We start from the raw sequence: 14,898 nt of genomic DNA on the forward strand, positions 1-14,898 counted from the left end.
TTGCACCCCCAACGCCTCCCCCCGTTTCCAACCTCCACTCAGCCTGAGAACCATTGGTAGGCCAACAACTCAATAACACACTGGAATTCTAGAACTTCTAAATCATGCTTATGCAGACTGGTGGGAGTAGTGGGTGATAGCTGCATAACTGATAAGTTCCACAGAGATATGTCTGTCAGTTCTCTTTAGAATGTGAAGGATCTTAGCACCTATTATCCTCAGCTTTGGGTTTTAGTTGAAATTCTGAGACAAGGGAAAAAGAGTCCTTCAACATCCTATTACAGGCTGAAAGCAACATGTCTCCATATTACAGTGTAAGATTTGTAATGTTTGTAGATTTCTTTATGTAGCTAGTTTCTTCCTGGTATGTAGGTTCCACTTAGCCTCAGTCGGAAAAGCTGCCCCATTCCTATCTTCTTCATTCAAGTTCTTGTGAGGGACCCCCAGTCTTCAGAGCAGCATAGCTTTTATTCAGCTTCTATAAATACAAATCCTATCCAAATAATCACAGCTATTTTTATGATGTCTGTAGTTCTACAGCATCATAAAAGGAAAATTAATCTTTTGTATTTGATTGAACCATGAAATGACCATTTTTTGTAGGTTAAAATTATTGAATATTGGCAATTTTGTGTAATTCAATCTAAGTATGTTAGTGGACTTCACACCTAATTTAAATGTAAGCAAAAAGCTTTAGCATAAAGCAGTATCAGTGATTGAAAACGACAAGATGTTTATGAGAGAGAAACTCAGATTTCCTCCCCATTCACCATGAATCAGTCTGAACTGAAGAACATGGGGGGGAGAAAGGGAGCTAATCTCTCAAGTTTGCATCATGTTCTGCCATTTACAGAATGCCTTCACATGCATCATTTCATTTGCTTTTTTGTTGAGATGGAGTCTCACTCTGTTGCCATACGGAGTGCAATGGCGCAGTCTTGGCTCACTGCAACCTTCTCCTCCTGGGTTCAAGCAATTCTCCTGCCTGAGCCTCCCGAGTAGCTGGGACTACAGGTGCATGCCACAACACCCAGTTAATTTTTGTATTTTTAGTAGAGACAGGGTTTCACTGTGTTGGCCAGGTTGGTCTTGAACTCCTGACCTCATGATCCTCCCACTTTGGCCTTCCAAAGTGCTGGGATTACAGGCGTGAGCCACCATGCCCAGCCTGCCTTTTCTTTTTTTTTTTTTGAGATGGAGTCTCGCTCTGTTGCCCAGGCTGGAGTGTAGTGGCACAATCTTAGCTCACTGCAGCCTCTGCCTCCTGGGTTCAAGCAATTCTCCTGCCTCAGCTTTCTGAGTAGCCGGGATTACAGGCACAGGCCACCATGCCCAGCTAAATTTTTGTATTTTTAGTAGAGACGGGGTTTTGCCATGTGGGCCAGGCTGGTCTCAAAACTCCTGACCTCAGTTGTTCCGCCTGCCTTGGCCTCCCAAAGTGCTGGGATTACAGGCGTGAGCCACCACACCTGGCCTCATTTGCTCTTTATGCCACCCTAAAACCCATCTCACAGAAGAATATTGTGTTCCTTTAGGGGCACAATTGAAAATGAACATCTTCTACACATGTATAAATATCTAGTCTCTTAAAGAAATTTTCAGTTTTAGAAAAGCCATTTTTTTGCTAATATTCAGGACAGTTCCTCAAATTTAGTCTCTAGTTAGGCTAAATATTTAAAACGCCCAAATAATTAAGAAATACCTTGCCATGATAGTAGCATTATATAAATTACATTTAGTCATATTGTGGGTTTTGGTTAATGATTTCTACATGCCCTACAATGTGTGCTTAGATGAAATGTCTTTCCTGACTACCCGCAGCCCGCAGACCCAGTGGAGATTTAACGTCAGTTTCCTTACGAAAGCAGTCTTGAAATGGTGAGGGAAGAGGATATTGATTTTGGAGAAGGGTGTATGGTTCGGGGATATCATCATACATTTCTTGGGCTTTATGACTTTTGGAAAAGGTTATTATAATGGAGTCGAGCTTTTAGCATTGTTTTGCACAAAAAAAGAGAAAGTCTTTTGTGGGTGAGAATAAAAAGGAGAAGCAGTTAATGAAAAAACAAAATTCTCAGATCTTCTATTTGTCAGTATTTACAATAAAGAAGGTCTATCTACTTATCTAGTGCATGCCAAACCATGGAATTCCATTCAGCGATTTTTCAAGAAAGGAGGCTCTTTCCTAGAGTGAATTTAACCTTTGTGTCTATCCATGTGGATTTGGAGGATATGCCCCGGTGAATAGTAGGACTTTTAATTTGCATGCTACTCAATATATTCACTGTAATTGTTTTAGCTGTGTTTTTTTTCTCCCAGAGGAAAAAGTCACGAGAATCTTAATGCTGTGTCCTTTACTGTCTTCTTCCTGGAAGATGTCATACTGTCATGTTGATCAGTTTGCTCTGAATTCCTTCTGTTTGCTCTCAGTGGTCATTTTTGCTGACTCTCCTTATTGGCTTCCCCAGAGGAGCAGTCCCAAATCTCTGCAACTCTCCCTCATCCTCACTCTGTACTAGTCTCTCAGCAGATGACTCCTAAAAGTCCTGGAAAATGTCAGGGGAGTAGAGGTCAAGGGACTTTGGGCTAATTCCAGCCAGACTTTTATGTTTATAACAACTTACAAGAAACAAAAGCATTACATTCAGTCATATACCCCTTGGGGTACATCTGTCTTTTGGATGTGACATGAGATAATTAATGCGTAAATAATAATTAGAGTGCTTGGCACAGAGCAAGCAGTTAATAACTGCTGGTTTCTATCTGTCTTTCTTTAATAACCTTTTGACCAGTAAAGATGGTTCAGAAAATATTATGTAATTCATTTTCAGCAATTATGATCTAATGAGTTATGACGACCTGATGTCCTTGCTTCATTTGGTGGTTCAGGTAGTATAGCCAGAATAGGAGTGTGAGATGGCTCTAAACCAAAGACAATACCTAAAATGACTTCTGCTGTCAAGCCACTTGGATGGAAGCATCTTTTTCAGCTGTGCCCCAACTTGGATTAATTTTTATAAGATAGACCACCTCATCTCAATTTTAGTGGCAGGGATCCATCTTGCTGAAGCTCCCTAGCAACTAGCTAATGTTTGCAGCTTCTTCAAGCTATTGTCTCAGTTTTGCTGCTGCTGTGGTTGCCACTTGCTTATCTGGACTGACTGGTGACCAACACAGTCCCCAGCTCTCTTCTGAATTCCACTAAATAATCATGATAGCTGGCTGGGCGCAGTGGCTCAAGCCTGTAATCCCAGTACTTTGGGAGGCCCAGGTGGGTGGATCATGAGGTCAGGAGTTTGAGACCAGCCTGGCCAGCATAGTGAAACCCTGTCTCTACTAAAAATACAAAAAATTAGCCAGGCATGGTGGCAGGCACCTGTAATCCCAGCTACACAGGAGGCTGAGGCAAGAGAATCACTTGACTCTGGGAGGCGGAGGTTGCAGTGAGTCGGGATCGTGCCACTGCACTCCAGCCTGGGTGACAGAACAAGACTCCATCTCAGAAAAAAAAAAAATCATGATAGCCTCCCAACTTGGTGTAATGTTAATGTGTGTCCTATTGTGCATGCTGGGACCATTTTCAGTGAGAGATTTACAGTGGCACCGACTCAGCAAAGACTGACTTTTGTGATAAAATGAATTAATATTTATTTAGTGCTTTGCAGGTTAAAATTACTTCTTATATATTATCTCATTTTATCCTTATGTTAACCCAGTGAAGTAGATACAGCAAATGTTTTTATCTGTTTTTTTATTCATAAGATTAAAGAATATTGTTTGAGAATGTTCTTACACTTTAATTTTTTTTTTTTCCCTGTAGGTGAAATGTCCAGCTTTTAAGTGAATTGGTATGGTATGGTGGCTAGTTCCAATTGAAATGGCTAAGCTTCATCCCTTTGAACTCTCAACTTTTCAGGTAATACTTTGGAGGTATAACTGCATGTAGTTGGGATGTTGTAATAGGTATGAGTGTTTTATGTACAGATGCTTTGTGCTTTGAACCGGTTTCTTCCAACAAGCTGTTGTGTTGCCCCACCTTGGAATGATGCAGTTTCTTCCTGAAAAAGTCACATTAAACATGCATAGGAAATTTTTTTAGCAACGTCAACTGTGATATTATTATAATCTTAAAGCAGGAGTGGCAATTTGTGAACAACAACTTTGGCAAAGGGCCTTGTGAAAAATTGAGAATCACTTGTTTATTATTGTTCTTTTAAATCCTCTTAAGTCTCTGCCAAAAAAAGACTTAAATATTTGTTGCACCCAGTAAATATTTGTTGAATAAATGAGTGAATGAATTATAGAAGGCAGCATTATAGATTGATTGATACACCACAGTTGAAATGGACGATAGTGCATCCTGTGCATTTACTAAACTGAACTATTGACCGATTCTTGAACGTTTCCAGCACCTTCCCACCCCATGCTTTTGGTCACTCCATTTCTTTCATCTCTAATGTCCTTTCCATCTCTGTGATTCAAAATTCTACCCAGCCATTGGACTAGATCAAATGCCATTTTCTTCTCCATTTTTTCCTGAAGCCTTTGTGGCTTTTCCATTCCATTCCATTCCACTGGAAATGACTATATCTCAGAAAGTTCCCATTGCTCATGTCTTTTTGGTACTTAGTATATTTTCCTTGTAGAGCACATACATTATTATTTCCTAGTAAAGTATACGCATTATATCTTTCTCTTTAGAATGTAAGTTCTCAACGAACAGACTGTACTGTATTCATCTTTTCAACACACACACACACGCATACATATATTTTAGCAGGGTGTTACATCTGCTAATTTCTCAATCTATGTTGTTGAATTAATTAGGTTTATAGGGATTTAACTATTCTTTCTATATTGTAATACCTATAGTGAAAATTCTTATCCTTAATAACATTTTTCAATAAAGATGCTGACAAATAGGAAAAACACTGAGATTTGATTTTCATTGACAGTTTGAAGCCTCTGATAGAAATACAAATAGTAGAATGGACAAGGCCTTGAGAGAACTAAGTTTGTAAAAGACACAGAGCATATAAACTTGTTGTGATTAGTTAGGGATGAACAGAATCACTACGAGAATCATTGATATTTACTCTAAAAATCTAGTGAGCTAATACAGCATTTTTCTTCAGAGAGAGCAACATGTTAATTTTTTGAAGTTTGCTTTGGAATTCAGCACGTGGCTCTTCAGTAGTTTCCAAATTATTTCATAACATCGCAAAATCAAAACAACAATATCAAAACACTCCTAGAATTATTTCTAGACCCAGTAATGGAACTGACAATAAATATCAGGGGTTTGCCTGGGCTGGGGGTGGGGCCAGCGTGGAATGCATTATTTCTCCCTTACTGTCATTCCAGGCAGTTGCCAATTTGGGCTGATTATTTATAGATGACTCTGCAGTGTGACAGGCAGTTCTCCGAGTGAAGCCTCAGGCAGTGAGGTCCTGAGGAAATAGGAAAGACCTGCACATTCCCTAGAGCAATGGGGAAGGAACTGCCGGGCAGCCAGAAGCAGTCTTCCCCCAGAGCCCCCTTCTTGTTGTTTCCTTTTCACACAAATGCTCCCAGGGGGTTTGCAAAACACGGATTCATTTTAAAAGGTGTTACAGTATATTCCCTAGCGGCAGCCTCCTTCCCTACAGAGACAAGCATTAGAGCCCTCAGAAATCTGGGTTACTGACTTGGAAACCGAATAATTGGGGATGAATGAATGGATGAGAGTAAAGAGGCTCCACATAAAAGAAATCCCTTCCCACAGCATCTTTCATGCCGGAGGACATTAGGATGCCAATAGACGCAGTCCATGGGTTTGGGTTGCCAGGTAACCAGGGTACCCGCAGATTTCCATTTTTACTTTATTTCCGATTCAGGAAAGCCTCGTTTCATACACAGAAAGGAAAGAACACCTCTCCCCACCCCCATTTATTTAGGTCTAACTATTAACATTCACCTGTTGGTAGCTAAAATGTTTCAGACGACGCAGTTGTTTTTAAACATTTAAGCTGTTAGAAAATCAACAGGAAACATCAGGATGAAAACCGGAGGGTGGTAAGGTAAAGGGCAGCGGTGTTCCTGCTTGGTATTCAGGCAGCCAGTGGAAAAACCCCCCGCGTCCCCGCTGAGGTTTCTCAGTTTCTGTTGGCCTGAGCGCATTAATCCGGCTTCAAGGATTCAAGCTCTTCTGCCTCCTTGCTGTGAATTTCCTTGCCTCCAGAAAACACTCAGACACACTGAGGAGACTCCCCCCAATTGCTTGCTTTTGCTTCTTTAAAAGCTTATTGGTAACCCATTCTTTTGTAATAAAATAAAATAAGCCTTTTATGTGTAATTTTGCAATGCAATAAAACCAAACAGAACATTCTCTACCCCACTCCTGTCAAGGAATATGGGGCTAAGTCGTTTTCTTCCCGTTTGATAGAAAAGCAGCGGAATTGAAGAGCTTCTGAAATTCAGTGGAACAAAGGCTAAATAAGCCTGCAGCCCAACATGTGGTTACAAATGAGCTCTTTGGATAGTGTTCATGTCTCTGGAACATATATCTGGGTGTGTAAGTGTGTGAGTGTGTGTGTACAGTTGGGGTTTTGTTGTGTTTATGGCATATAATTATCCATCTGGACCCTGGATGGGAAGCTTGCCAAAATGATGTGCCCTTTAGTGTGGCAATCGGTTTGAGGCTGAGCTGTTTAAGGCTTATCTACCACAACACTAATATTTTTCTTCTAAGGCAGACACAAGTCTAGGAAGACTCACAGGGAAGTTTCCACAGTTCTGGGTGTGGAGTGTGAGTGGGGCTGGAAAGACAGATCTTCGATCTGCAGTCTTTTCATACTGCCGGCCTAGGAAGGTTTTGTCTTTAAAATCTGTCATTTTTCCAGGCTCTTGACGGAGGAAGGCCAAAGCAAAATGAGCCTTGGTCTGGCTGACAACTGTCGTTAGCGCTTTGTGATAATTAACCCCTGACAGATCAATGAGATGAGTTTCCATCAGAAAAACTTGGGACGTTTACAAGACTGAACTAAAATGAGCAGAGAACAATAGTTCAGTGGAATTCTTAAAGTTGCTAATAATCTATAAAAGTAATCTTGGTTGAATTAGTAACGCCTGCTAGCAGACTAGTAACCCTAGTGTTTGCATGTTTTCAAATGCCTTTTGTTCTTGAGTCTTCAATGTTAGAGATGCTGTTTGTGTTAGTTATAAATTACTCAAGGGAAACCAACAGTGCATATTCACGGTCTCAAATTACAGTACGTTAGAAAATGTTATTTCGTCCCTAACATTTCTATACAGTTGAAATCTGGGCAAGATGAACATCAAGGGTAATGCTGAAGGGAAAAAGATGCCACAAAAAAAGCAAAAAATTTCTGAAATGGTATTTGGGCAGGGGCTGGCTGTATTCCATAGTCTTCTAGGAGAAGGAGATGAAAAGAAAATAATTGTGGTTATTTTTATGTGTTTATGTGTATTTGCATACATATACATATTTGTTTGCAGGCACAAATATGAATATGTAAGCACATGTACAAACCGCATTTTTAGTGTGAAGGAATACCACTACATTCTCCTCCAATTCTCTTTCATAGTTTGGATGCCACTGAATCTAGTCACCCTAGTTGGTCCTACTGCAGGAATGTCTGTCTGTGGAATAGTCAGGAAGGGTAGGATATGTACTTTTTGGCATGTAGCACATACTCAATAAAGGTGTGATTTTTCTGAATTATAAGGGAGAAGGGAGGGGTGGGGAGAAGAGAATCAGGAGATCCAGAGCATAAGTTACTCTTCTGATAAAAAGTGAAAATATTGGCCCACAGGGAGTGAAAATGCTGGAACCAGGATTTGCAGATCCAGAGACTAAAACATGACTTTAAATCAGACTGCATCTGCCCATTTTGATGGTAAAGACCTCATGGGGAAGACTTTTTGATAAATGAACAGGCATTAGTCTTATGACATTTCTCCAACATCCTGCAGTCATCTTGATGGCCGCACCTCACTTTTCTTTACTGCCCGCTACTCCTTTGCCTCTCTAGGAGCAGAAAAGGTGAATAATTTTCATTCCAAGGTGAGTTCAATTCAAAGTCTCTCCCCTCCTTTTTGAGCTCCAATCAGCAGGGAAATGGTTTTATTTAGAGTAATTATTAGAAGAATTATTCATAATTCTTCAGAAAGCCAATTTCATGGCATGTAAATGTTGAGTGCAGGCTCTCAGATCCAGTTATACTACGACTCCCAAGGATCCTTTCAAGGTTGTGTCCAGTAGCAGGATTTATGTCACAGAATATTTTTGTCTTATTTATATGTATTACATTGTTTATGCTGCTAAGTTGCAAAAATGGTATTTACTTTGTAGTGATTTACAGTATCTTGCCCTTTTAAAGCAATCTCTGATTTTGGTGTAATGTGAGGTTTTTGTTTAGGAATACAATCATGTGGCCTGGAAGAAGTAAAGATATCTACAGTACTTTGATTTGATTTGCTGTCACATCTGGTTTCCTCAGCAGGCTCTTGGTCAAAGTATGCATGGGGTGGTGGATGGAAGCTGAAGAAAAGTGATAACAGAATGTAATTTGTCTTTGTTTCCCAATGAGATGGATGGATGTCAGCAAGTTCTTTCCTAATGGAAAAAAGATGGCTGAACCATCAAGCTTTTAGGAGTGCTTTTAATCATTGATCTGTTTTTCCTAAGAAATTATGTCCCACAGGTGCCTACAAATGGGGAGGAAATAATGGGGGGAAACTTACCACTTATCTCGTCTATTCACATGCTCACAGAGAGTGCACTTTGAGAATCAGTTCTGTGTGTGCTCTTATATAGATAGGATTGGGTCATATCCCTCAGGAATATTCAGGAAGGAATTGGAGAAGAGTTTGAGAGCCTATATCTTAGGAAGTTTAAAATTTTTCAAAAAACTCACAAAATTATTGCATCAGAAATCACCACTTTCGGCTGGGCATGATGGCTCAGGCCTGTAATCCCAGTGCTTTGGGAGGCCGAGGTGGGCAGATCACGAGGTCAGGAGTTCAAGACCAGCCTGGCCAACATGGTGAAATCCCGTCTCTACTAAACATACAAAAATTAGCCAGGCATGGTGGCGGGCATCTGTAATCCCAGCTACTCGAGAGGCTGAGGCAGGAGAATTGGTTGAACCTGGGAGGTGGAGATTGCAGTGAGCTGAGATCATGCCATTGCTCTCCAGCCTAGGCAACAAGAACAAAACTTTGTCTCAAAAAAAAAAAAAAAAAAAAAAAAAAGACCACTTTGAAAATCCTCTATGAGGTATCAAAGAAAGTATTATGGGCTTTCCTGTTTAGTGGTCCATGAAACTGTGGAAACCAACATATATGGCTTCTGAGTTTCAAAGGAAATTGCTGTCAATAAGTGCCATGTGCATCAATTATGAAATCATAACATGTCTGAAAGTGGAAGGGACATTTCGAATCATTTAACCTAGCTCTTTCATTCTACTCTTGAGGGAATTTAAATCTTATGCCAATTGGGGTAAAAATGTTTTCCACTTCTTATAAATCTGGTTCAATTACAGGAAATGAGAGCACATATTTTAGTGCCTTTCAGCATCTGAGTGTAACTTCTCAGATTGTTGAAAGTAGAAAGGAATGTGGCAAATCTCCTTCTAGAGATTCAGTGCACAAAATATTTCTTTGCAAGAGTTATTGGTCAATTGTAAACTAATTAATCAGTGTTTCCCACAGATCCTTAATATTTCTTCCTCCACTTCACTTCCCTCAAAAGAAATGAAGTTAGGTGATAATGAAGGAGTATATTTGAGGAGGGTCTGTATTACAGTTATTTTTTATGCTTAGAATAGGAAGGTATCAATTTTTAATAGAAATAATATTATATTATACCAAAAAATTGTGTTTTGTTGTCTCATGACAGCTATCTAGAGAGATTTCAAAGTCTTAACTTGAGTACATGTAGTAATTAGGAGGTATAATTAGGTTAATTAGAAGCTGCATCTCTTAATGATTCAAAATTATTCAGGAGAAAAAAAATCACAAAAGAAGAGACAGTACAGGGAGAGAATTGCCTCTGAAAGCTTTTCTCCTTTGAAAGTCATATTATTATTATAGCAGTATTTGCTTATACTCTTGTTGGAAATTTTCATTATGCCTGCTTTGTTTCAGCTCTATTAAGTGAATAGTGATGGATTTATCAAAATAATTTCTGTTCATTGACTAAAAGCTAAAATATTAATACAAACCAGTTTAGACCCTGACATTAGTTAATGCATCTCCTCAAAATCTAGTCCTCTCCAGTACTCTTTCTCCCTCTGAGACTGAATGTCTTCTTCTGGTCCCCATTGCTGGATCCTCTTCTTCTGCCTGCTCCTGTTGTATTGCTAGACCTGGGTACTGTCTGCATGATTTAGCACTTTCCTGGTCTACACCTTTCTCATGAGCTTCTGCTGCCTCACCAGCCTCTCAGACTCTACCCAAATTGAATTTATTATATTCCTCCCCAAATTGCCCACATCTGTTCCTAATTTCTGTAAATGACCACCAAGTCCTCTAAGCTAGAAATAGAGGCATCAACTTTGACTCTTTCCTCTCCCTCATACTGCAAATCCATTCAGTCATCAAATCCTGTAGATTCTATCTCCATAACTCTTTCAAATCTATCTCCTCCTTTTCAATTCTGCCAGTGCTCCTGTTGATCCCTTGTTCTATTTTTGACCCAGGCTGCTTTGGCTACTTCAATCTCTGACAACTCACTCAGGGCATCAGGAGCAGGAACATTTCTCTTTCTCTGTCTTTGGTTTCTTCCATGCAGGGAAACCAACTAGTACACTAAGCATGGTATTGTGGATATGGTTTGTTATATATGTTATATTATATATGTTGACTGAATTGGAATCCTGGCTATATATGTTGACTGGATTGGAATCCTGGCTGCACACGGGAGGGGGGCCTGGACCCAGCCAAGGAAACCATTTTTTCCCTCCTATGCCTCAGGGCCTGTGGTGGGAGCGGTCTCTGTGAAGCTCTTTGACATGGCCTGGAGGCATTTTCCCCATTGTCTTGGTGATTAACATCTGGCTCCTCATTACTTACGCAAATTTCTGCAGCTGGCTTGAATTTCTCCTCAGGAAGTGGAGTTTTCTTTTTTATCGCATAGTCAGGCTGCAGTTTTCCAAACTTTTATGCTCTGCTTCCTCTTGAACTCTTTGCCACTTAGAAATTTCTTCCACCAGATACTCTAAATCATCTCTCTCAAGTTCAAAGTTGCACAGATCTCCATAGTCTTCTGGGAGCCTTTGAGACCTCCCTGCTCCTGCTTCTCCCACAGTAGAATTGTCTGCTCTAAGTCCCCACTGTACTTCACCTGCTTCTCAGTAGCATTTGGTAATACCATTATCGAGCTTAACAGAAGCTCACCTTAGAAAGCCCCTGGGTTCCAGGCTTCATTCTAAGCACTTTACATAAACCACTTGCTTGGCTACATATCCATCTCCCCTATGGGACTGCAAGCCCTTTAAGGACAGGAAAGTCTTAACAATATTTAAATTTTTAAAATTTTTAATTATACAAGTAGTAGATGCAATTAGAGGAGAAATGCCTTTCCTAAAACAAATTCTAACTACTTATGTCTGTATCAATAGACTCTGTTTTCCATCTGCTTTTGTACCTAAGACTGATCCCTCAGCTTGTGCCCTGGTGCCTGCTCTCCCTTTCCTTTTCAGGGATTACTTTTCTACAATTATTTGCTTTCTTTCTTGCATCTTCTATGCAGCGGTAAAGAGCTCATATTGTCAGTTTTCAAACCATGGTTCTATAACTTACTAACAATGTGACTTTAGGCACATTAATTGACTTCTCTTTGTCTCAGTAACTTTGCCACTGAGTCAGTGATACTTTTGACAATTAAGTGAGCAATACAAGAAAGTATGTGTGCCAGTGGTTGGCACAGTGTAATGCTGAATAAATGTAAATTAGAAGATTATTAAAAACCATTTGCAATCGCATGTAACATGCCTTATTATCATGCATTGACAAATATCCTTTGGGTTGATGTTTCTCTCTGGCCACTGCCCTATTTTCATCTCTGCTTCACACAAAAATTGCTTGAAAGAGTTGCCTATACTCTTCTGTCACTCTTATTTTCTTTCTCTGCCTAACTATTTGGAATGGGGCTTTTATCCAAAGCTGTTTACTGAAGCAGCTCTTGTCACGCTTACCAAGGTCACCAATGATTTATATCATGTCAGAGTCAATTGTCGGTTCTCTCTCCTTGTCCCAGTTGACCTCTCAACAGCAGTTGACATGGTTGATGAAATGCTTTCTTCTTTAGGCTCCAGTGACCCTGTAAGTCTGTTTTCCCCCACCTTTTGGGCCTCTCCTCCTCAGTCTTACTGCTGGTTTCTGTCCTTTCCTCGATCAGGCCTCTGAAAGTAGAAGTCTATCAGTCTGGTTGTGTTTTTTTCTTTATCTATGTTCTCATCCTAGCTTGAGATAACATCTATGTGCTGGTAAATCCTCAGATTTATATTGCCAGCCCAAACCTCTTCCCTGGGCTCCTCAACTTAGATATTGAACCGATTATTGGACATTATGACAGGGATATCTAATACATATCTTGGATGTAGCATTCCCCAAATAGAACTATTAATTCCTTTCCTCCAAAATTGCCCTTCTCTCCAAGTAAAGGCACCGCCCTCCATAGTAGGTTCAAGCTGAGGAATCATCCTGGATTGCTCTCTTATCTTCATGTCCCCAGTCATCTCTCTTTGCATACAGTCTCTGATGTTACTTTTGTACTCCTGCTGTTAATCTTCCTGAGTGATAGTTCTAAAACACATATCAAATCATGTCACCCTTGCTTAAAACACTCTAAAACTTCTATTATGCATAGAATAAAATTCAGTCTCCTTGACATAGTATACAAGGCTTCCCATGTTCTTGTTCTTTCATAGTTCTGGGACCTCATCTTCTGCTTTCTTGTTTGCTCTCTTCTCTATAAGTTTACTGGATTTATTTGACCTTCGTCATGCCACTGTCATTCCAGTATCAGGGCCTTTGCACTGTTATCCTTCTGTAGGAATGTTCTTTCCTACAGATTTTAACATGGAAGCTTCCTTCCCATCATACAGGTATCAAGTGAAATACAGTAATAGGTATTAACAGAATTGCCTATATTTAGAATTTTTAATTGTAAAATTCTAGCTCTTTTATTGATCTGTATTTTGTTTTTATAATTGTTAGGAAGTAGAAGTCTAACAATTTTGTTCTCCAATTCAGTCTTTTGTTACAATAGCATTTATTTAATAGACAACTATTTTCTCCACTGAATTGAAATGCCAATATCTGACACCTAGACTGCTTGTACAATATTTCTTGTGAAAGAATTGGTGAATGTACTTAGGAATCTAAGTCTGGATTTCACAGGATAGTCAGTAATTCCTGTGGATTGTGGTCAAAGTTTACATTTGATTGAAAATTACTCTGCCTTCACGAAATTTTTATTTTACATTGGCATCTACTATCCAGAGAAATTTATTAATGAACAACTTTTACTATCTGGTGAATATTACCTTTTATAAGAAATATTTGACTGGGTGTGGTGGCTCATGCCTGTAATCCCAGCACTTTGGGAAGCTGAGGCAGGTGGCTCACCTGAGGTCTGGAGTTCAAGACCAGCCTGGCCAACCTGGTAAAACCCCATCTCTACTAAAAATACAAAAACTTAGCTGGGTGCGGTGGTGGGGACCTCTAATCGCAGCTACTTGGGAGGCTGAATCAGGGGAATCACTTGAACCTGGGAGGCGGAGGTTGCAATGAGCCGAGATCACGCCACTGCACCCAGCCTGGGTGACAGAGCGAGACTCCATCTCAGAAAAAAAAAAAAAGAAGAAAAGAAATATTCAAGTTAAAACCCCAGGGGTTTCAAGTTAACTGAAATTCCCTTGATCTCAGTTTTGAGTCTCCTCATTTGTAAAGTAACTTTTATAGCCCATTTAGCTGCTATCAATGCTGTAACTGTAGACTTGGGCTTCTTAAAACTTCCTCCCTTATATTTTTGAATGAAGTCTCCTCATGTACACTGATATCAAAGATATTCTATAGTTTCCATACTACATTCTTTGGTCTAGAAATTAGAGTGTAGAAATTCAACTGTTTCTAGGGTTTTTGTTTTGTTTTTTTTTTTTGGAAAAACATTTGTCAACATCAAAGACAGCGTTTGTTGTTAGCACTTTGAGGTTGTAAAGTTTTCCTCACATCCATCTTTGTTTCCTTTTTGCTTCAGTTGCTATGTTTCTTTTTAAATATATGACCAGAGAAAATGTTGATAATATTACCTTGGGAGTATGCTGGAGTTGTGCAAACTTGATTCTTTTTCTCCCTATTAATGATGGAAATTTCTGATCTTTGGAACTGAAATGCAGAAATACCAATGGTTGCTCAAGGTCATTAAAAATAGCATTGTGAATTTGCACTCTATTTGGACAATTTCCATACCGAAAGGCTCAAAATGCTCTACTGTGTGACTCCCCTTTTGCCCTCTAAGAAAAAGGTCTAAACATTTTAAATGGAAATAGCAAGGCTATTATGTAGGAAGTGTGGTTATAAAGCAGAATGTCATTTTGATAACAGAAAGCAAGAAAACTCCTGAACAGAGCCTGACTTCCCTATTCTTAGTGCTAAATAAATAATGCATTTCTCAAAGCCTGCATCTTTGGATGCAAAACTAGTTTTTTGGTAAAGAAGAAAGGCATTTCAACTCTATTATTGGTCTTTGGACTGTTTCTGTTTTCCACCAATTCTGAAATTACAGTCAATTAGATACTTCTTCTCATGACAGATTGGAAACCAGAAGGGAGCTTTATGAATTCAAACAGAGAAATTTGAGCTAAAGTATCTTTAAAATACTTCTTTACA

The 14,898-nt window shown here is 39.5% G+C and overlaps 1 long non-coding RNA gene across 4 annotated transcripts in view; it reads left to right on the plus strand.

The window, feature by feature from the left end:
• LOC103885333 overlaps positions 1-14,898 on the plus strand; it is an 80,978-nt gene that overhangs the window by 32,154 nt on the left and 33,926 nt on the right. For all 4 annotated transcript variants that reach the window (XR_002522690.2, XR_002522689.2, XR_002522692.2 and 1 more), the window contains exon 2: positions 3,821-3,916. This is a non-coding gene — a long non-coding RNA (uncharacterized LOC103885333). The remainder of the gene's footprint in view (positions 1-3,820; positions 3,917-14,898) is intronic.

This window comes from Papio anubis, chromosome 5, assembly GCF_008728515.1.
Source record: "Papio anubis isolate 15944 chromosome 5, Panubis1.0, whole genome shotgun sequence".
Taxonomy (NCBI): Eukaryota; Metazoa; Chordata; class Mammalia; order Primates; family Cercopithecidae; genus Papio; species Papio anubis.